The sequence below is a fragment of the Lutra lutra genome, chromosome 18 (genome assembly GCF_902655055.1).
Source record: "Lutra lutra chromosome 18, mLutLut1.2, whole genome shotgun sequence".
NCBI lineage: Eukaryota > Metazoa > Chordata > Mammalia > Carnivora > Mustelidae > Lutra > Lutra lutra.
Window position 1 is genome coordinate 12,692,767 of NC_062295.1, and position 26,985 is coordinate 12,719,751.

Consider the following 26,985-nt stretch of genomic DNA (forward strand, 5'->3'; position numbering starts at 1 on the left):
AGATGATTCAATTTAATTTCTCCTGTCTGTCGTAACAGAGCTCCCACGTTCAGGGGTCGGGGCTGTATGTCTTCATCAGCTTTCTGAGGCTTTGGAGCATATTGATTCTGCGAAATGTACATTTCTCTGAAAAGAACGTCTCTTGACATGACAGGAGATCACACATTGCTTGTTTCCTGTCCCTTCCATTCCCCTCTGAACATAATAAAATCATGATCCCAGCATCACTGAGGGACCCTCACGTCTCTTGGAAGCAGGGCTCTTTTTGCTAGCTTTCTTTTTAAATCTCCTTCAAGCCAGTGAGGCGGGGTAGAAATTTTTACTGGCTTTGGAGCCAGCCAGATGCAAGTGCAAGTCTTGTATCTGTTATTTCCTGGGCTGTTTGATTTTGGCTGAGTTGCCTTCTGTCCCCGGGTCTTAGGCAGTGCTGTAGTAAAAGGGGGATGATGGTTCCAGTGCAGGGAGCTTCTGAGGATTTGGTCAAGTGATGCTCCCAGAGCAACCGCTATGGGGCTTGCTGCCTGGAATCATCCCTTTGCAGAGGGCTGACGTTCGGCTGGTATCCACTGGTGTAGCTATGGCCGTGTTTTACATCCAGCCACTGGGGTTGATTTGTCCATGCCCGTTCCGTGACAGATGTTCAATATTTGAGAAGTCATCCCCGGGTAGAGACAAATTCTCCTCTTCCTTTCACAGTGTCAGACAATTTCACTGGTCTACATGAGCGCAGACACCAGTTGGAGCCCTACCCAGTTCCCCTTTACCTGGCCACCTTTCCCTTCCTGCTGTGAGTGCCGGCTGCTGTGAGCTCACAGCTGTCCCCTGCTCCAGAGAACAGTCCTCTCCAGATGGGAACCGCCTTGCCCCGGAGGGGATGCCATGCTCCAGGGACTAACTGGTACAGCAACAGGGGTTGCTGCCCCCTGCCTCATGGAAGCGCAGTCTGGGATCAAGGGCTCCTAATGGAATCTTACCAAGGCTAGGCCTTACGGAGCACATTTTCCCTTGGTTCCATCCCCTTCTTTTTCTTGGGCTCTTCACATCCCTTCTTTTGAAAGCCCCCCCCCCTTAAAAACCCACATCTGCCCAAGTCCATTTGCACCTCTGCTTCTAGGAGATCTGGCTCAAGGCCGTCAGTGTCTTGTGGTTACAGACCTAGATCTTTCTGGTACAAGAATGGTCCATCCCTGGGGGTCTTAGTGAGGAAGGGTCTGAGGGGTCATCTGCATGGAGCTGGTTTGGTGGGGTCTGCAGGGAGGCAGGGACCCTGTGGGAGATGTGACTCAAGGGTTTTGTCAAATATCTTTGTCCTTTGACACATGCAAAAAAAAGTCTGGGATCAGACTCCAGGGCTCCCTGCACACCATGCCATGGCCCTGTTGTCTGTTGTGCTATGAGAAGGCACTGAGTTTGGAAGGTGTGTTTCTGTATGTGTGATATGTGAGCTCAACTGCTTGTGTGTCCAAGCATTAATGTGTGGGGCTGTGTGTGTATGTGTGTGTGTGTGTGTGTGTGTGTGTCCACATGAGTCCCGCTTCTGCATCTGCCTGGGCTGGCCCAGGCTGCTCTAGGACCCTCAGGTGGGGGCTGGCTGGCAAACGAGGAGGGCACTGGGATGCCTTGTTCATTGGGACTCTTGACCGTCCCCACCATATTGGGCCTCTTGGCCTCTTGAGCACCACTTGGCCTCTGCTGGCTTTGAGGGCCTGCCAGGGATGCCATCTGGTCTGGAAAATGTTCTCAGCCTGGGCACAGCTCACTGACCACTACCTGCTGGTCTGTGACTTTTCCATCCAGGAAAACAGCACAGCCTGACCTGAGTGAGCACTGAGAGGGGACCATGTCTTGGGACAGGCTGTTTTGGGGTCACCCTGTTTTCTGGACCTGGGGCTGCCACTAATGTGCAAAGGAGATTGGATCAGTTACTGGCCACTGGCTCCATCCTAAGCCTGACTTGGGGAGAGCTAACCTCTCTCTGGGTTTGCCCAGTCTGGACCACCTCAGCCCAGGGGACGGGTTGGGGGAAGACATGAATGTTTGGAGTGGTGTGGTATTAATCAGCACTCATGTTTGCAAGTGTTAGAGACCCAGCTTGACCTAGTTTAGGCAAATGTCTCCAAAATCCAAGGAAGGGCAGGATGTAGCTGTGCTTCCGGATGGAACCCTTGGAACCAACAACTGAGTGCCTTCACTATCTTAGGCACAGGACTAAGGAGTTTATCATCCTTTCCTCTTTTGAGTCTCACACTGATGAGGGAACTGAGTTTCAGAGCAGGTACGTGACCTCGCAAGAGCACACAAATTATCCAAAGTGGTGTCACTGACCCCAAAGCCAGAGCCATTAGCTATAAAGCATGGTATCCAGGTGTTAGTTAGGGTTGGCTAACTTGCTATAACAAACAGACCCCAAACCGAATGGCACACACACAACAGAAGTTTCTTTCTGATGTGTGTTATAGTTCAGGATGGTCACAGGTGAACAGGGACAGCTTGGTTTGTGTTACACACGTTGTTTGGGGCAGAAGCACAGAGCATATGTGCCATCTCCAACATGTGGCTTCTCAGGTCACCCTGGAATTTTATAGACCAGAACAGGAAGTGGTACATTAGTTCCATTCCCGTTCCACTGACTTGAGCTCAGCTCCCTGGGTGCAAGGGCTGCTGGGAAATCTAATGAGCTGCGTGCCCTCAAGAAAGGGAAGGACCAATGCTGATGGGCGGCCTGCAGTCTCTGCCGCACATAGTTAAGTATTACCATAATTTCTTGCTCTCTTCTAGTCCTTGTTCATAAGTAGTTTTCGTACTCAGAGCCATAACATATATTCTAGTTTTATTTCTTTCATTTATCATAATCTTTTTTCCGTGTGGCTCCACTGAGTTTCCTAATGATGATGGTTATGGGCTGTGTACACCGATGGTTGGACAGTTAACTTGTTCCAGGTTTTTTCAGAAATAAAACAGTAAACACCTTTATGCAAAAAACCTTTGGTACTGTTGAATTATTTCTTTAAATTCTCAGGGGTGGAAATACCAAGTTGAATGAGCGAGCCTTTTTATGGCTTTTGATGCTGATTACCTTATTGCTTTCCAAAGGGCTCATGGCCATCTATGATACTTGTGGTGTTGCCAGCATTGGGGGCAATAGGTTTTTTTTCTCATTTAGTTGTTGTGAAATGGTTCTTCAGTTTATTATGATAGCCTTTCCCAGGTCTCAACTATTGGGTAGGAAGTGTTTGTGTGTGTGTATTTGGCCTAAGTCATACCTGCTGTACTTTAAACCCTTTGTTTTGTCTTTGGGAGTGACAAGACCATTTAATCGGTGAACAAAAACTTAGGGAGTACCTGTAATGTGCCAGGCAGTTGTCTACGCCCTGGGCATATGGTGAATAAAAAAAGACCAAGACCTCACCCTTGTGGAGCTTTATATTCTAGTGGGAAGGTCGACATTGGTCAAGTAACACACAGATAAATGAAACCACTTCTGTTAGTGAGACGTGCCAGGAGGAAGACAGGACTGGGTGATGGGATGATGACTGGGGCTATTCTAGATTGAGGCCGGTATTCAGAGAAGGCCTTTCTGAGAAGGTGGCATTCGACCTGAGCCCTGTGTGATGAGAAGGAGCCAGCCATCTAAAGAGCAGAGGGAAGAACTTTCCAGACTGAGAGGAGAGCACATGCAGAGGCCCCAAGGTAGGAATAAGAAGGGGGAGGTGGTCAAGAAATAGCAGTTAGGACAGCCTGATGGGCACGAGTGAGGAGAGACAAGACCAGTGACCTCAACAGGAAGGAGATCACCTATGAGTCTGCAGATGGGATAGAGACCGGAGATTTGTCTAATGGCCCCTGGAAACCACTGAAGGATCGTGAGTGGGGGAGGAAAATGATCTGATTGCCATTTCAGAAGGATGACTGTGGGGAGAAAGGACTGCAGGGCAGAGATTGGAAAACTTTTCCTACAAAGGCCAGGACACATACACTCTAGGCCTCATGGCTCACGTCTGGTCTCTCTGGAAACTACTCAGCTCTGCCATTGTGGTGGGAAGACGGACCTGGATGGCACATATATGAACGGATATGGTTTCGTTCCAAAACAAAAATGTATTTACAAACACGGGTGGCTGGCCAGATTTGATCCAAGGGCCATCACTAGCTGAACTCTGATGCAGGGGATTAAGAGCCCAGGCAGGGAGACCAGCCAGGAGGTCACAGGATTAAACCAGAGGAGACATGATGGCAGCTTGGACCAGTGTGGTGGACATGGAAATGCAGAGAAACAGATGGACACAGGATGTGCTGTGGAGGTTAAGTTGACATGAGTTGACATGGCCCTGCCTGGGGGACCCTTCTGTTCTTCATAGATGACTCTGGAGAAAGGTGAGGGAAGTATGGCAAGTTTTAACATTACAGTCTTTAGAACAGGGGCTAATCAGGTGCTTGAAATGTGGTCACTCCAGCCCTGAACCCCAGTAACTTGTCTGAGTCAAGCTAAGGGGTGATGAAGCCAGGATTTGACCTTAGTCACAAGCCACGATGCTCTACCATCTCCTGGCTGTGGTGAGAACTCTCACCCTGCCTGACCTATCCCTGATGCCTGGGGCTCTCTCCAGGCTGTCTGCCAGCAGGGGTGCTGCCTCTGTATGACTTGGGGGCCACACAGCACTAAGCCCCACTGCTTCCTGGTGGTGCTTCCTGGTGAGCCTCAGTTTCCTTAACTTCAAACCAGGGTCAGCTGAGAGTCCCACCTCTGGTGTTATTGGGAGAACTGGGTGAGCATCCAGCCCCGGGGCTCCCTCACAAAAGGGCAGGTGGCCTTGGATACTCAAAAGTCTTCTGTTGCTGTTCCCTTCAAAGATGTCACTCCTCCCAAGCCCATAGCTTCACCTTGCTGTCTTATACTTTTAAAGGGGCTTTCTGTGACTTTTGAACATATCTGTTCCGTCTGATCCATTGGCTCTCCGCTTTTCCGGTTAACTCGGTTGCTTTATTTCCCAGTCTTGATTGAGGGTAGAGGAATCTTCCTCCTTCCCGAGGGTTCGAGTGGTCCCAGAGCAGAGCCTGGTCTTTTGTCCAACACAGCATGCCTGTCCCCCAGCACACTGCCAGGCGCACAGGGGCTGTATGTGAGATCCTCCATTCACTGCGAACTCCCCGAGGAAAGCCCTCATGAGCTCAGTGACCGTTGTATTCTCTCCCCCTTCCAGTGCCTGGTCCTGTGCCTGGTGCACAGGAGGGGCTGAGTGAATGTCTGCGGAAGTGTTTGAACCACATTCACATTAATACTTAGGAGACGCTTGTTTGCCTGCAGCTTGGGATCTTTGCTTTTTCTTTTCCGTGCCCCAGGGCATTGGGGCATGGTGTGGGCTAGGGCTCCGGAGCTCCCCGAGGTAGCTGGCCAGTGAGGCTCCTGGCCCCTGTTCCAGTCAGTGCTGTCAAGGTGCAGGGGGAATGTTACATCAGCACCATCTGGGAGCCGAAGAGAAATGCAGACTCTCGGGACCTGCCCCAGACCTACCGAGTGGGGCTCTCTGGGGGAGAGGCCCAGGAAGCTTTCTGGTGATTCTCATGCACAGGCACGTCAGAGCACTGCCTTCATTTCTCAGCCTGGGGGAAGTCATGGAGCCCTGTCGGAGAGAGAACCCTGTGCGTGATGCTTCATTGGTCTGACCCAGGCCAGCATTTATCATGTAATAGTCTCCCTTTTGGTGAGTGGCTTTGACAAAAGGAGCCATTGCTTAAATTGGTCAGGGACCAGGCACTTCATCTGCTGGATGTGTCCGATCCAGCGGCTTGCTCATTCTTCAAGTGCTTTCCTCCAGCACCGAGCCCATCCATTGGCTTGGACACAGTGAAATGACTTTGCCTTAACAGGCAGTTGCCTGCCTGAATCCCCCGTGAGAGGGTCTGGTGGTGTGGGACTCTTAGTAGCTGGTCCTTTGTGGAGGAGTAGTGAGCTCCCCGTCACAGGAGATGTGCAAGGAGATGTTGGACGGTCACTGAGATGGGATACTATCAGGAAGAGCCTAGCATTCAATCTGGGGTCAGACTGGATGATTCAGAAAGTCCCTCTCTGTATTAATATAATTATAAAAATAATACATAAATATATTATTATAAATAATATATATTATATAATATATAAATGTAATATAAAAAGCACCAGCTTTTCCTTTCCCTTCCCCAGTGCTTGTTCATCACCACCATCTATGCCCAGCCTCAGGCTAAAAGGGAATAAGGATTCCACTATGGGAGAATGTAAAGACCACGGATTTGGGGGTCATACCCTACTGTGTTGAAGGATCCCCAGTGTCCTCTCAGTAGCTGCGGGACTCAGGCATGTGTAGCAGGCATCCCTCTTGCCCTACCCACATCCCTCTGGCTTCTCCATGTGCTGGATTAGACGAGTACCGGCTCCCAAGAGTCAACTGGCAAATTTTCAGGAATTTTGCAAACATTTTCAGGAACACTGCAAGCCAATGGACATCACTTTGGTAGTTCGAAATTGGACATCTTGGGAATATTTATACCAGAGAAATCAGCAAACATAAATCTGGACTCTTTCTCCTCCCCAGTCTGGAGAAGCAGGGTTTTTTGTTGTTGTTGTTGTTTTTCAATTTCATTCATTTATTTCAGACAGAGAGCAAGAGAGAGAGCATGAGTGTTTGTTGGGGGAGGGGCAGAGGGAGGAACAGATTCTCACTGAGCCGGGGAGCCTGACATGAGGATCCTGGGGATCATGACCAAGCCGAAGGCAGACACCCAACCAACTGAACCACCCTGGCACCCTGGGAGAAAACATTGACCACCCCTCTCCTGCTAGTGCCTTGCTCCATCAGTAAGGTCAACTTCCAGGGGCTAGTGTATCTCCTCTCCTTGTCTGAGGGCTTTCTCCAAAGCTCTGGAATGCAACTCTGTTCTTGCAGAGGGCAGGCTGGCAGCATCTGGGAATTACTGTTCCTGAAAGCATCCCCCAGCCTATGACTGACAGGTGGGTATGTACCTGGCTCCCTTGCCTCATGGCTGGGGGTCTCTGAGATACGTGTCTCTGACATATGATGTTTCCCAACATGACAAAGCTGCAGAGCCCCCACCCGGAGATGTCTCGAGAATAGGCTGTGGTTGGCTGCCTCTCTTCCCTAGGTACAATCCCTACTTCTCCACAGGTATCTTCTGCACCTCCCTAATCAACTACTTGTACTTGAATCCTTGCCTCATGTCTGTTTCTGGAGAAGCCCCAACTAAGGCTGCATATGACTTAACGTCTCTGGGCTTTGGTTACCTAATTTAGACATGGGGCTTTAATAACTGACTCACAGGCAGGGGTGAAGGTTAACTCGGCATGGGGGGAGGTGTGAAGCTGACCCTAAAAATTGGTGAACTTTGAAGTGCCTAGAACAGTGCCTGGGATGTGCTCAGGAAACACGATTGGCAGTGCCTGGTACCTAGTGAGCACTCAGCAAGGGGTCTGTTAACACCCCCCGTGTCTCACTGGACTGGTTGCATCTCCTTCCGTTACATGTGACCAAACCTACCCAAAACATGTCGAAGCAAAGCTAGGTCAAAGTGGCTTATGGAACGGAAGGAATTGTTGTATGCACCAGAGACTAGGGACTCAGTGACACCAAGAGGCTTTGTATGTCTGTCCATCTGACCTCTGTTGGTGTTAACATCTCTTGGTGACTTGGGTGTATTCTTTACTACCACAGAAGGGCTCCTCTTGTGGATGGGAATGAATGAGAAAAAACCTTTGTGGTACCAGGTTGCTGATATTTGGGGATTTATCCAACACTGCAACACAGTCATTCTCTCCCGACTACTCTAGAACTTTCCCTATGTCATCTGTAATTCTCTTAACTGCCTTCCAAGGCAGACATTCCTAGCTCCACTTACCAGTGGGAAAACTGAGGTCCAGAGAGGTTGGAGAGCTTGCCCAAGATCACCCAAGCTGGTCGGTGGCAACACCATGATTCACACCCACTTCTGACCAGTTGTAGAGCCTGCTTTCTTGCCCCCATGAGCCCTGGGGGTCTTAAGATGGAAATCAGGAGCGAGGGACCGGGGTTGGAAGAAGGCAGCAGAACTGACCAAGAGGATGATGTGGAAGTCAATGTCAGTTCAGCCCACCTCCTATCCAAACTGCAACTGTGGACCGTAACAGATCATACAAGGAGTCTGGTGTTCGTTTGGGGTGTTTTCAGATGAGCAGTTCTGGAGCATTTGCTAAACACTCTGGATGTGTTTTCAAAGACCCCCTTCATATTTCATGCAGGCAGGCAGAGCAAGATGGTCATGCATGCTAATGCCCCTTCCTGGGAGTCCTGGAGGACTGTTCTCTTTAGTTCCTCGTTAAAGCTGCACGTGCAGTTCTGAAGCAATGATGGCCAGCATCTGGACCAGATGTCAGAAGGGCACAGCTGGGCAGGCCTCAATTATTGGCTAACTGGCTTTTTCCCAGTGAGGCTTCCTTGCAAGTTTCCCTTCCTCTCCGGATGAGATAAATAAATTTGAGTGTCCCCAACACATCTCCCTTCTCATGAGAATGGGTCTTACCCCCTTTCTCATCCCTGCCACATTGACCCCCTAGTGGGTTCCTTGCTCCTGCCTGCTGTTGACTGATCTGACACCAAAGCCCTGAAACTATATATAGTACTCTGGCCCCCTGGCCATACATAGGTGACTGGGCTAGGGGTGGCACATGACCCATTCTGGGTCATCAGAGCCCTTCTTGGGATTCTGAACTTGGAAATGGGAGAGTGTGTCAATCAGTCCTCTGTGGTGGAGGCTGTGAGTCACGAGGTGGCAGTTGTAGGAAGCCTCAGCGCCTGCCAACAGAACAGAAGCTCATCCTTTCTAAGAAGGAAAAAATTGACAGAAGCAGAGCTGAAGAGTACATACTGTTGAAATTCAAGTGCTCGGTTTCACACTTCTGCTCTTCCTGTTACTTTCCCTTTCATTATAGTCTAATGGTGATGGGTGCAGCCTCTGAGGCCAGCCCATCTGGGTTCAAATCCTGACTCACAGACTCACAGCAGTTTTTGTCATCCTGTAAAATAGGGTCAATCAGAATACCTACCTTATAGGGTGGTTGTGAGAAAAAAAAAGAGATACAAGCTATGTGCTTGGACTATCACCTGCGAGGTATTAAATGCTTCATAAATGTCACTTCTCTTCTTTCTTCTCTTTCTCCTAATAATATAACAATAATGTTATTATATCTACTACTAATTCTCTATAATGTTATTTTCCCCAGCTTTATCAAGATATCATTGACATATGACATCATATAAGTTTAAGGTATCCACTGTGTTGATGTGATACATATATCACACAAAATCATTAATACCATATCATTAGGTGACACCTTCACCGTGATGTCCCATAATTTCCAGTTCTTTTCTGTGGTGAGAACATGTAAGATCTACTCTCTTAGCAACTTTAAAGTATAGAATACTGTATTATTATTTTTTAAGATTTATTTATTTATTTTAGTGATGGGGGTGAGGGGCAGAGCAAGAGGGAGAGGGAGAATCCTCAAGCAGACCCCTCACTGAACCTGGAGCCCAACCTTGGGCTCGATCCCAGGCCTCTGAGATCATGAGCTGAGCTGAAATCAAGATGGCTGCTAACTGACTGAGCCACCCAGGCGCCCCTACAGTATTATTAACTATAATCACCATGCTGTATATTAGATTCCCAGAACATATTGTCTTATAACTGGAAGTTTGTACCCTATGCCAGCAGCTCCCTATTTCCTCTACCCCTTACAGCACCTGGTAACCATGATAATATCTAATATCTAATAGTATATTATTATATTTAATAATTATAATCTACTAATCAATGCTATTATTATACCTAATAAATAACAGTAGTATATCTACGAGTAATAGTAATAATTAAAGTAGTAATCGTAATCATTAAAGATTCTAGGGGTGCCTGGGTGGCTCAGTTGGTTAAGTGCCTGAATCGATCTCAGCTCAGATCTGGATCTCAGGGTCATGAGTTCAAACCCCATGTTGGACCCCACAGTGGATGTGCAGCTTACTTAAAAAATAAAAATAAAAAAAATAAAAAAGTAAATTGGGCTTCTGCCACTTGGAACAAAAAGCACTGAGAAACTCTTCAAAGACGAGAGAGTCCTTCAAAAGAAGTTAGTGGGGCTGATACTGGAACCACTGTAATATTATTATTGTCTAATAATAGAAATAACAGTAGCGTATTATTTCACCTACTAATAATTTAATATACTACTAATAATATTATGTCAAATAATAACAATTTATATCTAATAGTAATAGTAACTATTAAAGTAAGAGTAATAATTACAGATTCTTCAGTATCCTACCGATGAGTCGGGCTTTTATCACTCGCAACACAAAAAACCATCTAGAGATTCTTGAAAGATGAAAGAGTCCTTTAGGAGGGGTTGGTGGGTTGAGGGTGGAGCCAACTTGATCACTCATTGGTTGCAGAGCCTGACAGTCAAATACGCTCCACCAATGACACGAGGGCTGACGCCTTCCTCCGGACAGGAAATGAGTGTCGGGCACTAGGCCCTCGGAAACAGGAAGAGGCGGGGTTTGCTTGAGCTGTGGGCGGGAGATGAGGTGGCTTCCTAGGGCTTGAGAGGGTGGAGGTTGCTTTGAGGGTAAGCTGTGGGGGCTCCAAACCTGGGCACTTCCCACAGTGAAATTCGAAAGTGGCCCCTGAAGGCAAGGGAGAGGCCGAAGGAAGAGGCAGGCCTCTCCAGAAGGGTAGGCGCCGGTTTTAAAAGGCGAGGGAACTTACCGAGGAGGCTTGGCCGGGGTGCCCACAAGACGAGTAGATTGGCACCTGCTGGTCAGCCCCTGCAGGGTTTTATAGAGACCCCAGTGGGGTTTCGTCACATGTGCGCTCCACGTGGTATCAACACCAGGATACTCTCTCAAGCCTGCATCCTCAAAAAGGGCAGGACGGGGGAGGGGTGAGCAGCCTGCCATTGTCCCCGCCGCCCCACTCGCCTTCTGAATGACCTCGAGCAACAGGCTACAGCCAGAGATTAAGAAGCAAGCCCACTGCAGGGCTGAGGTGGCCAGATGAAGAGAAGAGGATGACGGGCGCTGAAGATTGCATTCCTGGACTCTTTCATCCGTATCCCTCTACTCCCATTTGCTTTTTTTTTTTTTTTTTTTAAATACCCCCTCCTGGCTGGAAGCATCTGCTCCTTGTTTAACACCTGGAGTCGTCAGGAGCCGCCACATGGCACCACCGGGGAGGTAGAGCAGAGTGAAAAGATTAGAAGCCAGCCCCATGGTATTGTTTGGGCTCTTAAATCCTGCTGTACCGGAACTTAGCCCTACCCCTGAACTCTTGAAGATATGAGACGATGAAATTCATCTTCCCTTAACTGGTTCCATTTGCGTTTCTGTTGCTTTGCAATGGAAAGAGACCTGGCCTCTACCATCTCCAAAATGAGAGGCAAGATTTAAGCCAGCTGTATTTAAGCTTTTAAGATAATCAGTTTGAAGCTTAGAAGGAACAGAAAACCCCGGCTGCAGCACACCTACTGGAGCACACCTACTGGATAATTACGCTGAACCAAGGGAGAGTGTGGACTGCCAAGCTGCCCTCAGCAACCTGAATCCAGAGGCAGGACTGGGCCAGGTGGGACGATGTACCACAGACTGGCAGTTAGGAAAGGCAGCGACATAAGTCAAGGCTGGAGGACTGGTATCTGTGTTTCCTTGGAGGAGGAAGTGCAGCACCTGATGCTTGAGAAGGGATTAACTTGAGTTGAGGGACCCTGATTGTTCAGCAGTGCTTCATTTTATGAGGTGAGGTTCTTGTTGAAAAGATGGTGGAAAAGAGAAGTTAAGAAAACTAGGTTTTATTTCCCCATTGGTTTCTGTGCATGCAACAGTTTCATTTGCTGAGCTGGTATGATGTGCTAGACACTCTCCTTTGTTTGTCTCATATGGGGTATTCACTCCTCCCAGCCAGGGCTGCACTATACAGCTGTCTGTGTTGGGTACTGCACAACTCCAGGGGGAGCGATTTGCAGCATAGTCTTTAGCACCCCTTGAAATTGTGCAGTGTACAACTTTTGCTGCAATATGGGCTAGTCCCATTTTCAACCAACTCCAAGTTAGGTGATTTATATTCCTTAATTTTTTTTTTTTTTTTAAAGTAGGTGAGGGAATAGACACAGGGTAAGCGACTTGCCCAAGAAAACATAGCTAGTGGGTTGGAGAATTCCAACTCAAACTCCTGTTAACTCACTTTCCATTTTATTCTTTAGCTGTTTGTCCGTTAAAATATTGTCTAGGATAAGTTCAGTTGCATCTGTATCCCAGACTTAGAATGTGGACAAGTGGTCTCATTCGTCTTGACTCCCCCAGCTCTTAGCACAGCACAGTATCCAGTGGGCATTTAGCAGGTGTTTGTTGAATAGAATTGGCAATGGACCGAGTGGCAGGGCTCCATGGAAAAAACTACATCCAGGAGGCTAGACAGAGGGAAAAGGATTTAGAGAGGAATGGGTGTTTTCTGGCTCCTAGTAGAAATAAATCCAGCAATATACTTTGAACTTGTTGATGAAAAGGCTGATTTCTGCAGACATCACCAAACCTTGAGAACTTCCTGGGAGCCAGCCAGCCTCTTGATGGAGCACACAGTCAGGCCTGTCTAGCTACTTGGTGGAGACTTGTTTATCACCGTGGTGTATCCTTCGTTGTCCCTAAAACACAGTAGGAACCCAACAGTGTGTGTGGAATGGGATTCCAAAAATCCTATATTTGTGGGGAAATGTTTCTTTGAGATGCTTAGCTGGGGCAAGAAAGGGTCTGGGGACTGCAATTTAACCTGAAGGTAGAAAAACCCGTTTGTAAGACACTAGAGAGATTTGCCATTTCTTTCTGGAATTGGCCTTCCTATGTTTGATCTGTACACTGTTTTAAGTAAATTTGAATTAAAAGTAAACATTTACATGTCAGAAGAGTTTACATTAAAAATCCTGATTTTGAGCTCCTCTTAAAAATGAGACTGTGAAAAGATGCCTGGGTAGTTCAGTGGGTTAGGCCTCTGCCTTCTGCCCGGGTCTGATCTCAGGGTCCTGGGATTGAGCCCCACATCGGGCTCTCTGCTCAGCGGGGAGCCTGCTTCCCCCCTCTCTCTCTGCCTACATGTGATCTCTCTCTCTCTCTCTGTCAAATAAATAATAATTTTAAAAATGAGATTGTGAAAAGAAAATATCAGACTGTAGGCCCACATTCCTGTAGGGCAATAATCAGCTGGAGGTGAGAAGCAGCTGCCCCCTTCGAACAGTGCATGTGCTCTTGAGTTCACCACGGCTCCTTATTATGTTATGCCCAGATGGCTTCCCTCATTTCTGGTAGTGACTAGTCCAAACTTCTTCGGAGTTTGGGAATTTTATTTCAGAGCCTAGACTTAAAGATCAGGCATTCCTAGTGTTTTGTTTTGTTTTGTTTTTTAACCTAAAGAGGGAGTCACAAAGATTGAGTAGTTTGTCATTCCTTTTTGGAGAGGAGGAAACTGAGTCGAAGTAGAGGTTAAATCACTTATATGAGGTCAAATGGCAGGACAGTGCTGGTCCTAGAGAGTCAATTGTCTTTTTCCTTATAGACTACGAGAACAGCTTCTACTGCCCTTTTTTTTTTTTTTTTTTTTTTGACTTGGCCTCCAGGGAACTCAGATCTGCATTTTTAGATCTAGTAACTGACCTCCTGACCTATAAATCTTTTTTCTACCTTCCATCCTGTTCTCTTCCTGCCTTTACCTCTTATTCTAAGTTATTTTTCCCCAAGTCCTGATTTAAAATTTATGTTAATAATTTTGTTATTCATATTCTTGGAGTCTACTGTGAGTTCTATTTGGGTAGTGAATGAATAAATAAAATAATGAATTTTAAAATTCCAAGAAGGGCCTGGGGTCACACTAAACTTCATGCTGGATGATTGTCATAGACTCCGGCTGGGGCTCTCTCCTAACCATTTGCCAGTCCTCCCTCCCTCCCTCCCTTCCTTCCTTCCTTCCTTCCTTCTCTAGCATTTTGCCCACATACATTTTGCTTTCCTGGCATTGATGTGGCCAAGCTGATAGCTTCAGCCTTATAGCTGTGAGGGATTGTTCTGGTGTCAGGAGGGGGTTGGCAGCCTCCATCCTCAGCCTCTGGGGTGGAGGTGGAATGGGGGCAGCTTTACTGCCTGCCTGGCATCTGGGGCTTGGTTGGAGAAGGAATTCTAAGCTCTGCTGACTTCATTTCTTTCTCCTGCAGTTGCACTGATGTGGCCATTCCTGCAGAGATCTAGAGAGAAAATTCCCAGCCCGGAGTTTCTGGCTTGTTTGATTTTGAGCTTGTTTCTCGTATCCCCTTCTCCATCTCATCCTCCTGCCCCTGGTCTGTGGACACTCTTTAAAGGAACAGTGGCAAGGCAAAATCAAATCCAAAAATTCAAAGCAGAGGGGGCATTTTAATTTATTTTGTCCGTTCCAGGGGAGGGATGGGAGCTCACTTTTTCTGAGCTCTTACTCTGTACCAGCCACCTTGCTAGGTGCTTAGCTCGAGTGCCTGCTAACGCTTTTATTTTAGAATAAGTTAGAAGTCGCTTAGCAGACGCTGCATGCTGTGATCCTGGCTGACTTCTATAGCCATGTCTCCCTAGCTGCCTTCAGCCAGAGTGGCCTCACTGTACCTGCTGGGCTATGTCCAGTCCTTCCCAGCCTGTCCACATTCACACATGCTCTTGCTCTCTGTACCGGGAAGGCTTATCCCTTCTGATCTTTGCCTGGTTGCCTCCTTCACACTCCAGATCTTGGCTGAAATAGCCTCTGAGGCCTTCTCTGATGCTGAACTAGATGATTATCTCACAGAAGCCTCCTTCTTCCTTCACAGCACTCTTCAACCCTTTCAAACTTTTTATACGTGATTTTTTATAAATGTGTTCCTTTTTTTATTATGCCCTAAGTCTGTTTCTTCTGTTGTATTAGCAGTGTCACGGAGATGGCATCACGTGTGTCCTGTGGCCTGCTGTATGCCCAAGGGCCTGACATATAGTAGGTGCTCATTAAAAATTTGCGGAATGAAGGGACATTCGGTCCCATGAATTGAATGTTATTATTGTTGTAATTATTATCAATAGCTACTGCTTATCGGGCACTGACTATGTGCCAGTGCCATGCTGATGTTTTAGGTTCAGCATCTCATGCAGTTCTCTTCATGATCCTAGTGGGGTGGATCACGTTATCCCCATTTCTCAGAAGAGGAAACTGAGGTTCAGGTCTTTTTCTCAAAGCCACCAGCTAGTTAGTATAGAGCTGGGATTTGAACTCACGTTTTCCAAAGCTGTGATCCCTTCACTCCGCCTCTGTGTTTCTTTGCAGTGGAGGAGTCCTCTCCTGCCAGTACTTAGGTCTGACATTCACTGAGGCATGTGAGTCCTATGGGGATGAAGGGATGGGCTTGCCAGGTGGGAGGACCCTTTAGGCATCAGCTAGGCTGAAAGGCCAAGGAGGAGGTGGGATAAAGGATCCTGTTCCACATAGCTTGGTGGGCTGGACGAGCTGGCTGAGGGAGGGCTGGGCTGTGGTTGGCTTGATATCAGCTCTCTTAGCTCAGACTGCCGTGACAAAATACCATGGACTGGGGGCTTACACAACGGACATTTATTGCTCAGAGCTCTGTAGGCTAGAAGTCCAAGATCAGGGTAGTAGTGTGGTCAGGTTCTAGTGAGAGTTCTGTTCCTGGCTTGCAATGGCTGCTTTCTCCCTGTGTTCTCAGGTGGTGGAGAGACAGAGAGAGAGGGAGGGATGGATCTCTTCCTTTTCTTAAAAGGATACAGTCACATTTGATTAGGACCCCACCTTTAGGACCTCATTAACCTTAATTACCTCCTGAATTCTTTTTCCAGATACAGTCATGTTGGGGATTAGGGCTTCAGCATATGAATTTTGGCAGAACATAATTCAGTCCATAGCAAGACCCAAGGGGGCTTTTGGGAGCCCAGGCTTTGGGGCCAAACATAGCCTCAAACCCAGCCTGGCCATTTCCTAGTTGTTGGACTCTGTTTTTCAGTTTTCCTTGCTGTGACTCAGGGGTATCACAGTCTGCCCTGCCTGCCTTATAGAGTGCCAGGGAGTAAATGACAGAACATATGTGAAAATATACTTTTTATCTGTATTTCTTATTGTCATTATCACTTTTCTTGAGCAGGCCAAGAGTAATTTCTCTCTCTCTTCTTCCCACCCTTGAGTTGTTTGGAAGTTATTTTTAAAAGTCTTTGAAATGCCCTTTTCTGTATTTGGCAAAAGCAGAATGGAAATTGATAGCATTGTCACCGTGGAAGCTCCCCTCCCTCTGGCTTCCTGCCTGGGGGGAGCAACTCGGGGAGGAGGTGGAAGTTTCTGTTGAGGCAGCTGGTTTGTTACTGCCTGAGTGTTTTCTGTGAGACCTGACCAGCTCTCCTCGAAAGCAATTTCTCCTTTTCTTGTTGCTCCTCTGTGTCACATCTGGATTCAGAAAGCCAGGCCACAGAACTTCAGACCCCAGTCTGGCCATGTCCATCTGCAAAACCCTCCAACATTCTTTCCACCCCAGGGCATTTGCACGGGCTCTCATCGGTGCCTGGAGCTCTGGCTCCTTATGTCATGGTTATCTCCTTCACTGACATCTTTGTCCAAGTCACCTTCTTAGAGGTCCCTTCCTTGACCCCCAGTGGAAAACAAATCCCCTTTGCTGTTCAGTCATGGGCATTCCTTCAATTAGGGTTAGTCTGAATTTTGGATAAACACAAAACATTTTCTAGTATCACATGGGATTTTTATTGATTGTGGATCTGAATTTCAAATTTAACTGGATGTCCTATATTTTATTTGCCAACTCTGGCAGCCCTGCCCTTAAAGACACGTGCTAAATGAATGAATGGGAAGCTCTTGGCACAGAGCCTGGCACCCAGCAGGCTCAAGGTAAATGTTAGTTGTCATCTTCATCTTCCTCCTCATCTAATTGCTTCTTGGAACCACCATCTCTCTGCTCCCTTTCCCTCTTTGGAGACAGGCAAGAAAATGTTTCCTACCAGAGGGCCATCACCTGGCTTCTTAGAGTAGTATAAAATATTCTCTGCCACAGCTTTGGAATCCGATCGCGGTGCTGTTTGGCAGGGAAATGCAGTGAGTTATCACAGAGCGTTCCCTCCAGCGCTGGGTCATGCAAATATTTATTGCAAGCGTTAAATAATAAATGGAACGGCCTGCCCAATGGTAAATCTGTCATGTTTGGTTTCAGCCAGAAGTTGTGACGGCTCTGGAATTGCTGCCCGTTCCACTGCCTCTGCCTGCCCTCCAGAGGGGCAAGGCAAACATGCGAGTCCTCCAGGGCGGAATTGGCGGGGCTGACAAGACAGCTGGAGGCTAGAGGGGGCGGCGGCGTGGGATGCTCAGCCAGGCACGGAAAGTGGCAGGTAAGCCTGGGCTGCGGCCCAGGAACCAAAGCCAATGAGATGCTGGGCAGGCCCAGACCCTGGCCATCGTGCTGCTGCCATGGTTCTCACGGCGCACTGTCTCATTGTCCACATCTGGAGTGATCTTGCAATATTTCCGTTGATGCTCATGTCAGCTTTCCTCTGGCTGACTGGTCAGCGCTGGCCAGCTTTCGAAAGAAGCCCTGTCTCCTAGAGGGAGCTGGTGGGTGAGGAGAGGAGTGAGACCTGCTGTTAGATGCTTGGAGGCAGCAGTTTCCCGACCCCTTGCATGTGCATACCCTGTCCTCTAACCCTGGTGTTACAACCTTGAGCTTCCAACACATGGGTTCTTGGACCAGACAGATCTGAGCTGGAATCCTGTCTCTGCACTTCTAAGTTGTACCACCTTGGCCAAGCCATGTAACCTCCCAGAACCTCTGTTTCTTGAGCTGTAAGATCAGGGGGGAACAATGGTACTCACTTTCTACAGTTGTTTTGAGGATTCAGTGAGGTCACGTAGGTGAAAAGCTTAGTCTTGTGCCTGGGACCTGGTGAGTGCTTTGCCACATGCCAGCTCTAGTGGCGAAGAAGGGACCAGAGAGGAAAAGACCTTGCCCAGACCCACGGACAGGGCTGCCTCAGTCAGTGAGGCATGTGTAGGTCCTGTCTTTGGAGTATGGGGTGAACAGTCACACACTTACACGTTGATGGAATTCAGGCTCCACCCTGGGGTTTTATGGCTCCAGAAATAATGTTATTTTTTCTACCCTGGATCTGCTCTGTCCATTGTAGGATGGTGGGTAGTGTGGCCCATAGGCTGACCCCAGCTGTTGTGGCCTGGGATTGGTGGTGTCCTCGCAGTGGTGTGAGTGGAGTTGGAACCCTGGGTGGGGCTGCACAGAGTGGGGATATATTTGGCTTCCAACTACTTCAAACCCAACTTGAAGAGGTTTATACAGTAATGGCAGTTAGAGTTTTGTGAAAGGTGACCCTGCGGTGAGTGCCCCCAGAGAGACACAGCATTAGTTTTGCAGTCGTGGATCCAGTCTCTTTCCACGTTTCCGCTTTTTCTGCCCCCCGCTGCAACAGGCTGCCCCTTCTCCTCACAGTCTCAAGATGTTGTAGCTCTTCCTCTTGTCCCTTTTATGATCACTGTCCCAGAAGCTCCCAGCTGACTCCTCCTTGAGTCTCATTGGTCAGAACTTTGTCACGTCCTTTTCTCAGCCAGTCACTGGTGAGGACAATGGAATTTACCATGATTGGCTTAGACCAGCAGTTCTCAAAGTGTGACAGCGTGGTCTCTAGACCAACGTCATTAGCCTCATCTGGCATCTGGTTCGAAATGCCCATTCTCTGGCCCCATTCGAGAAACTCTGAGCTGAGACTCACAGATGATGTTTGAATAAGCCCTCCAGGTGATTCTGAAGGACACGAAGTTTGAAAAACTCTGGCTTGAACCGGGGATCCTCCCATGAAGAACCAGATAGTAAATATTTGAGCCTTGCACTCAGAGCTTGTAATAATTACTCAGCTCTGCTGTTGTAATTCAAAAAGAGCCATATATAGGAGTAAGTGAACAAGCCTATTTATGGTCAGTGAAATTGAATATCCTATAACTTTAAAATTTTAGGAAATATTATTGTACTTTTGATCTTTTCCAACCACTCAAAAATGTACAAGTCATTTCTAGCTCCTGGACCACACAAAAGCAAATGGCTGCCCAGGTTTAGCCCACAGGCCATGTTTGCCAACCCTGACTGCTTGAGAGTCATCTGCTGAAACTGGAGAGGGCCCCCCTTCTCTTGAAACATAGAGCCCCAGTTTCTTAAGGAAGCTGGAATGTGGTCTATAAGAAAGAAGGGGCACATCACTCTTGTATGTTCATCTGCAACGTTTGCCATAGTAGGGCTCCCATATATTGGTCAGCAGAACCATTCCTGCCAAGAGCCAACTTACTCAGTGGCTCGCTCTTAAAGTCTTGACTTTCATTTCTTAGGCGGATTCTCCATCTGTTCACTGAAGGTAGTTTTTGCTATCCTGACAACCCTGGACATAATCCATTCTTGTATCTGAAACTCCATCTCCTCTTCCCAGGTGGCATTAGAGCCTGGGAAGATAGGAGTACCTGTGTTCAGGACACTGTTTCAAGCTACTTACACGTTCTTTGTGATGTTCTAAGATAGGAATCCTAGCTTCCATTTTGTAGGTGGGGCGACTGAGCAAGGAGGTATCAAAGAGGTTAGAGGCCCAGGGTCCAGCGCTACATTGCACTTCCCTGTTCTGCTACTTTATGCTGGTTCTTTGGGCTACTCCCTGGAGGGTCGACAGTCCTGTGGTCTGGCTGCTGGCCTCTCTCTTTCCTTAGGAAAAGATGGTAATTGTGATAATGGCGGCAGTAGTCATAATTTGCCAACAGGTGATTAAGTGCTCACTGTCTTCCAGATGCCATCCTCAGCACGTCATCTACATCACCTCCTCGAATGTAGATCTATACTAGGAGCATTATAGGTAAAGGAACCAAGGCCCCGAGAGGGGAAGTAAGCCATAGTCTCCACCAGTCAGTGCATGGCTGCCCCTGGGCCCCGGAGCCCAGGCCTGATTGATTATTAGGACGGGGCCCATTACTGAAATAGAAGCAAAGTAAGTTAATCAGAGAAAGACAATTATGTGATTTCACTCATGTGGAATTTAAGATAGAAGATCGTAGAATTTAAAATAGAAGATCGTAGAGGAAGGGAGGGAAGAGTAAAACAAGACAAAATCAGAGACAAACCAGAAGATACTCTTAATCACAGGAAACAAACTGAGGGTTGCTGGAGGGGAGGGGAGTGGAGGGATGGGGTAACTGGGTGATGGACATTAAGGAGGACATGAGATGTAATGATCACTGGGTATTATAAGCAACAGATGAGTAAATGAACTCTACATCTGAAACTAATAATATACCATGTTAATTAATTGAATTTAAATTAAATTGAATTTAATTTAAGAAATGAATATAGAGAACACTTTAACTCTGCCATTCTTCCTCCAACGCGCCCCGCCTCCCAACGCCTTTTGGACTTGGACATAACAGTTTAGTTTTACTTTTGTTGCTTTCTGCCTGGCTAATGGACATCGCATACCTTTTTTATTTTTATTTTTTTAGTTTTTTAAAAAACGTTTTATTTAAATTCAATTAGCCAACATATAGTGGATCATTAGTTTCAAATGTAGTGTTCAGTGATTTATCAGTTGTCTCTAACATTCAGTGCTCATCATACACATACCCTACTTAATGCAGATACATGAAAAATGCTCCATATAACTTGGCATCAGGGAAATACAAATCAAAACCAGAATGAAACACTACCTTACATTAGTCAGAATGGCTAAAATGAACAAGACAGGAAATAACAGATGCTTGCGAGGATGGGCAGAAGGGGAACCCTCTTACGCTATTGGCGGGAATGCAAGCTGGTGCAGCCCCTCTGGAAAATGGCATGGTGGTTTCTCAAGACATTAAAAATAGAGTTACCCCATGACCCAGCAATTACATTTCTGGGTATTTACCTTAAAGATACAGATGCAGTGATCTGAAGGGGCACATGTACCCCAATGTTCCTAGCAGCAATGTCCACAATAACCAAACTGTGGAAAGAGCTAGATGTCCATCAGTGGATGAATGGATAAAGAAGATGTGGGTCATATATACAATGGAGTATTACACAGCCATCAGAAAGGATGAATACTTACCATTTACATCAATGTGATGGAACTGGAGGGTATTACATTGAGTAAAATAAGTCAGTCAGAGACTCTGAACAATTATATGGTTTCACCCGTATTTGGGATATAAGAAGCAGCATAGAGGATTGTACCTCTTGTAAAGAAACATACCTTTAACTTTTAGAACCAACTATGTAGAGCCTTCTCTACATAAAATATTGGGCAGGAAAGGGGAACACTTTGTTGTTTTCCTCTCTGATGCGCAGAATCGAGAATTGAAGTTGTTGCCATTTGGCACATGCCATGGACTGAATTGTGTCCCCTCGAACCCCTGTCCCCCAGCATGAAGGTATTTGGAGGTGGGGCGTTTAGGAAGTAATGAGGTTTAGATGAGGTCTTGAGGGTAGAGCCCTCATGAGGGGATTAGTACCCTTATAACAAGAAGAAAGACCAGAACCCTCTCTCTCTCTCCCACGTGAGGAGGTGGCTGTCTGCAAGCCGGAAAGAGAGCTCTCCGCAGAAGCCCGCCATGCGGTGCCCTGATCACGGACTTCCAGCCTCCAGAGCTGTGGGAAAATAAACCTCTGTTGTTGGATCCAGTTGTGGCATCCCAAGATGAGTAAGAGCATGGGAGTCTGGTCCTGCTGGGAATGTCAGACCTCTCAGAACAAAGGGTAGAAGGGGACAGCCTAAAGCTGCCCAGTTTTGTGCCCTTCATCCCTTGTTACCACCATCCTTTCCAGTTCAGGATAAGGGGCACACCTCGTGTGGAGTTGAGAAGGGTTGGAATTCATGAGAGGAACCTTGGCAAGTTAGAGCAAACAGCATCATCGGTAATGGCCATCTCCCTAGAATTTGCTGGACTCGAGGCACGAACCTACAGGTTCCAGGAAACTGTGGTTTAAGTATGTGGGTGTTTTTCTTCTGTAATGAGATATCTGGAAGTGGGGCCTTTGGGGTTGTTTCTGTGGCTCTGGTTAGCATCCCCGAGACTCTCCTGGCCTCCCTCTTGAGGCCTCAAGACAGCTGCTGTGGCTCTCACCTCATGTCCTCATCCAATGAGATCAGCCCGCAGGAGTGGGAGTTGATGGGACGTGTGGAAGAAATTGCTTCTCCTTGCTGCACTAACACATCACTCCAAAATTCAGCAGCTCAAAAGAGCAGACAATCAGGAATCAGAAGCAGTTCAGCCGGGTCGTCTTATTCTTGGTGTCTTGTGAGGGTTCAGTCAAGATGTCGGCCCGGGCTGCGGTCTTCTGAAGGCTTGACCAGGGCAGAAGGATCTGCTCCAAGAATGCCTCACACACGCAGCTGGCGAGTTGCTGTTGGCTGCCAGCTGCAGGCCTCTCCACAGGGCTGCTCAGGTGTCCTCACAGCGTGGCGGCCGCGTCCCCCAGAGGGAGTGATGGAGAGAGCACAAGAAGGAAGCTGCAGTGTCTCATGTTCTAACCTTGGAAGTCACACATTGTCACCTCTGCTGCCTTCTCTTCATTACAGGGTGGGCCACTAAATGCAGCCCACACTCAAGAGGAGGGGAGTGAGGTTCCATTTTTGGAAGGGAGGAGTATTGAAGAACTTGTTTTAAAATGTTTTAAAATCACTGCACTCCTTATCAACCTATTTCTTAACGGAGGGGAAGATCTTCCCTGGGGGGGGGAGTGCCCTCCCTCATACGCCTGTTCTCTCTCAGTGGCTAGTTCTGGGTTCTGTGCCCACCTCCCACAGGGGACTGATCTGTCCTTCCTGAGAGAAGGCTCTCTGAACAGAATGGGGGTTCTGTCAGCAAGAAGAATTGGGGTTGGCAGGATGGCTTTTGGGTGGCCGTTGACAACGTCTGCTACATTATTTATATACTTCATTTCTAACAACATCGTGAAAGTCTGATGACTACCCATGATTTGCAAATAAAGAGACTGTAGTTCAGAGAAGTAAGTAATTCCCCTGAGGTCACACAGCAAATAAGGCAGGAGAACTAGGCCCGCCTAGCTCCAGAGCTTATACTCTGGACTGTAGTACTACTTCTATCAAAATACTGCTTCTCACCTGTGGGGAGGCAGTGGGGATTATGACCCACAGGGGGCTTTTGGCAGTGTTTAGGAACATTTTTGGTTGTCACAACTGGGGTGCTATTCACAGTTAGTATAGAGGCCAGAGATGCTGGTAGCCATCAGCCATCCCATAATGCACAGGACGCCCCTCCCATTCCCACCCTGCAAATAATTATCTGACCTAAAATGTGAATAGTGCCAAGTTTGAGAACCCCTGTATTAGAACAAGTTCTTTGAGGGCACGGATCATGCTTTCTTTGTCATTTCTGAATCCTCTCTGCCTAGCCTGATCCTGGCACACTGTAAGTGCTCAATAAATACTGAGTAAATGAACAGATGTGCTGCCCTGAATTCCAGATTCAAAGAGTCAGGCTTAGAGAACTTCAGGGTTGTGGGGTGTGTGGAGGAGCACCCCCACTCCCGATGGACTCACCCAAGCCCCCAGCTTTCCCTGATTGTAAGAGGCCTGGTGGAATCATGGTCCTGTATTTGAACTTGGTCCAACATAGCCTATGCCCCGCTGTGTATGATGGGAGCCAACTGATGGACGGAGTCAGAGTTGGTCACCTGTTCATTTCTGAGATCGTAGAAATAGAGGGAACAGACAAAGACACACTTCTCTGAATCTCCCCATTTCTAAGTGGACTATCCACCAGGGAGGAAACACGATAATTTATTTCTCACTGCCCTTCATTTCTAGCTCTGCTCTTTGTGCGCAGTCGCTGGTGCTTCTGGGCAAAGATAATAAAAGTTCTTTCTTGTATCAAACTCCTTTCCCCAGGAGACCGAGCCCCAGCATCAGCCAAAGCAGAAGGCTGGTCTCTGGGAGCCTGGCTCGGAGGCCCAGGATGGTCATGCAGGGGCTTCCTTGGGACCAGGCTGGACTGGCAGTGATTACTAATTATCTTACAGTTGACATTTCAGTGCCTGCCAGCTTCTTCATCAGATGTCTCTGTATCATGTCAGGCTATGAGAAAAAGCTGTAGTCTGTCATGGCTAGGCAGGCCCACTTTCTTTGTTTCTCAAGGTCAGTTTTTACAACAAGGAAAGATCCCTGAATGTCCTCCGAACGTGTCCCTGGGTTGGTGCCACAAGCAAAAACTCCTCATATCTTCACAGACACTCACGGGTTACTATCTCCATCTTGCAGTTGAGGAAATGGAGGCTCGGAGAGGGTGAGGGGCTTGCCAGAGCGTCCCACAGCCAGTAAGTGGTTGAGTGGGGATTAGAAGCCAGGACTGACTGTCCTCCCCGCACTCCCCAACCCTGCGGTCTTGCAAGTCTACACTGTGTTCCCTCTGCCATGCCCTTGTGGCCATCTGGGCCCCGTCTTCAAAGTCTCGGCTGCTGCTGTTGACTGACTGACTGTGCTCCGCTCCCCTCAAAGGCATACACTGTGATGGTTTTAGGAGGTGAGGTCTGTGGGAGGAGATGAGTTCATGAGGATGGAGCCCTCGCAAGTGGGTTAGTGCCCTGCTGAAGGAGGCCTTGGGGGCTCCCTCACTGCTTCTTGCCACCAAGGTTCTGTTTTACAGAGAAGGAAACTTAGATCCGGGGAGGTTAACTCGTAAAAAGTCATGGAGCGTGATAGAGCTGGGATTTAGCCCCAGACATCTGCCTCCAAAGCCCACATTGCCCACCTCGCTGGGACACACAGTCACAGACAGCATCTCTTTCTTCCACGTTCAGTGGGGATGGCAGGCAGTGCGCTTGGAGGCTGTTTGGCGCTAGTCTGATAAACAGGGTCAGACTTAGCAACTGGGCGCATCTAGATGAGCGCAGCAATAGGCAGGCATGGAGAGAATGGAGCCCGGGGAAGAAGCCCCCGTACCCTGGGGGACACCTGCCTGCGGGATCACTGCTGTGGGCCTCCCCTATCAGTGGGTGCTCAAGCAGTCACACACCTGCTTCACTCTGAATGCCGACACGAATGGTGCACGGTCATCTAAACCTAGATTTATAACTGCTTAGGCCCCGTGCTGCTGGATGGATCTGGTCATCGCGAGCTGTAGCCCCAAAGGCTTCTGTAACTGTACATCAGTTTCTCAAACCCTAAATGTCACCTGGTGCTGAAGCAGGAAGTCTAAAAAGTGAGGGTGTCAGGACAGATCCCTAAATGGAATTCCGTGTCGGTCACATACCTTTGGGCATCTGTCAGGGCCTGTTTTCCGGCATAGCCTCGGCGAAAGCCTTTCTCTGCCAGCCCATGGAAATCAGCATTTCTTTACCTTTCTCAGTCTCATTCCCCGTGGTTTACCTGAGCAGCTTTGCTGCTAAGAATCATTTTCTCGGGCGTTTGCTTCTTTGTGTCCTTCGCAAGCTCCCGATCTTCAAGAATTAGTTAGCATTCCTCCTTCCTGCGGCCCACACCCAAGTGCGCGCTTGCTGTTGGCTGGCCAAGGGCTGATGTGTGGAGCCCACTGTAGACACTCAGTGTTGCTGGCATGTTTTGTTGACAAACCAGTCATCACCACTACTCGAGAGAATTGGTTTAAACACCCATGTCAAAGCCAGGAGTTCTGAACACAACACATTCTCACTGAGGATCTGCAGCAGGTCCTCAGACTGAGAGGATATTGGACTCCACTGTCTCCTGAGTTATCTGGATCTCACTATTGACCTTGACCATTGAGCTTACCATCTTCATATAAATTAACTTTCTCTTCTTTTCCTTTTTTTTTTTTTTTTTGAAAGATTTTAAAAGAGAGACACAGTGAGAGAGGGAACACAAGCAGGGGGAGTAGGAGAGGGAGAAGGAGGCTTCCTACTGAGCAGGGAGCCCGATGCAGGGCTTGATCCAGGACACTGGGATGAGGACCTGAGCCGAAGGCAGACACTTAATGACTGAGCCACCCAGGCACCCCATTTATATGAACTGTCACCTGGCAGAGTGTGGCATGGTGTTTGCTCAAAAAGGGGGCGGGGATGTAAGACTGAAGCCGCAGACTCTCTTTAGCACATACCCTGAAAAAGGTCAGGCGAAGTGTGAGGATTAAATAACGCGAAGGAGGTATAAGCTAATGCTAAGGTGGGAATCCTATTCCAACATAAAAGTGTATCAGGTCAATACATTGTTTACCGTTACCTTATACCATGTTATATATCCATTGTACTTCAATACAAATATTACATTTGACCAGAGTAAAAAGAGTGATATAAGGTGATATTTGCAAAGCCAAATTTGGGGTTCCAGTACCAAACCGCCCTTTCTTCCAGAAACATAAGCTCCCTTGCTGTGCAAATCTAAAACTCAGTAAATATGGTCACAGCTCCATGGCTGCAAAGCTGACTTTTCTGTCCAGGTGAAGTACTCTTAAAAAGATCCCATGAAATCCAGGAAGATTGGGGGGGTAGGTCTAATAATTTCTTTTTTTTTTTTTTTAAGATTTTATTTATTTATTTGAGAGTGAGGGGTAGGAGTGGAGCACTAAAGGAGAGTGAGAGTGAGAAGCAGACTCTCCACTGAGCAGAGAGCCTGATGCGGGGCTCGATCCCAGGATCCTGAGATCATGACCTGAGCTGAAGGCAGGCACTTAACCGACTGAGCTACCCGGGCGCCCCCAAACAGTTTATTTTCTTGAAACAAGGTTACCAAAGCATAAGACATATGAGTGATAATGAGCACATATATTTCATATTGGTCTCTTCACCCCTGCTTTCTCATTACTGCCTTTCCTTGGCCTCTTCCCTCAGACCTGCAAGGGTCCTTCTCTGGCTTGTTAATGGGAGACCTGGATGGAAGAGAGGGAGCTGGGCTGTGTCTCCTCCAGGCCTGATCC

General features: G+C 47.7%; 1 long non-coding RNA gene across 2 annotated transcripts in view; it reads left to right on the forward strand.

Annotated features, from left to right (window-relative positions):
- The first annotated feature begins 10,612 nt into the window (after positions 1-10,612).
- The window catches only part of LOC125090477 (uncharacterized), an 85,330-nt gene continuing 68,957 nt past the window's right edge, over positions 10,613-26,985 (forward strand). The window contains exons 1-3 of one of the 2 annotated variants that reach the window (XR_007124350.1): positions 10,613-11,640; positions 17,276-17,450; positions 22,307-22,436. This is a non-coding gene — a long non-coding RNA (uncharacterized LOC125090477). Of the gene's footprint in view, positions 11,641-17,275; positions 17,451-22,306; positions 22,437-26,985 lie in introns of those variants that run through there. The other variant, XR_007124349.1, reaches the window with a different exon arrangement.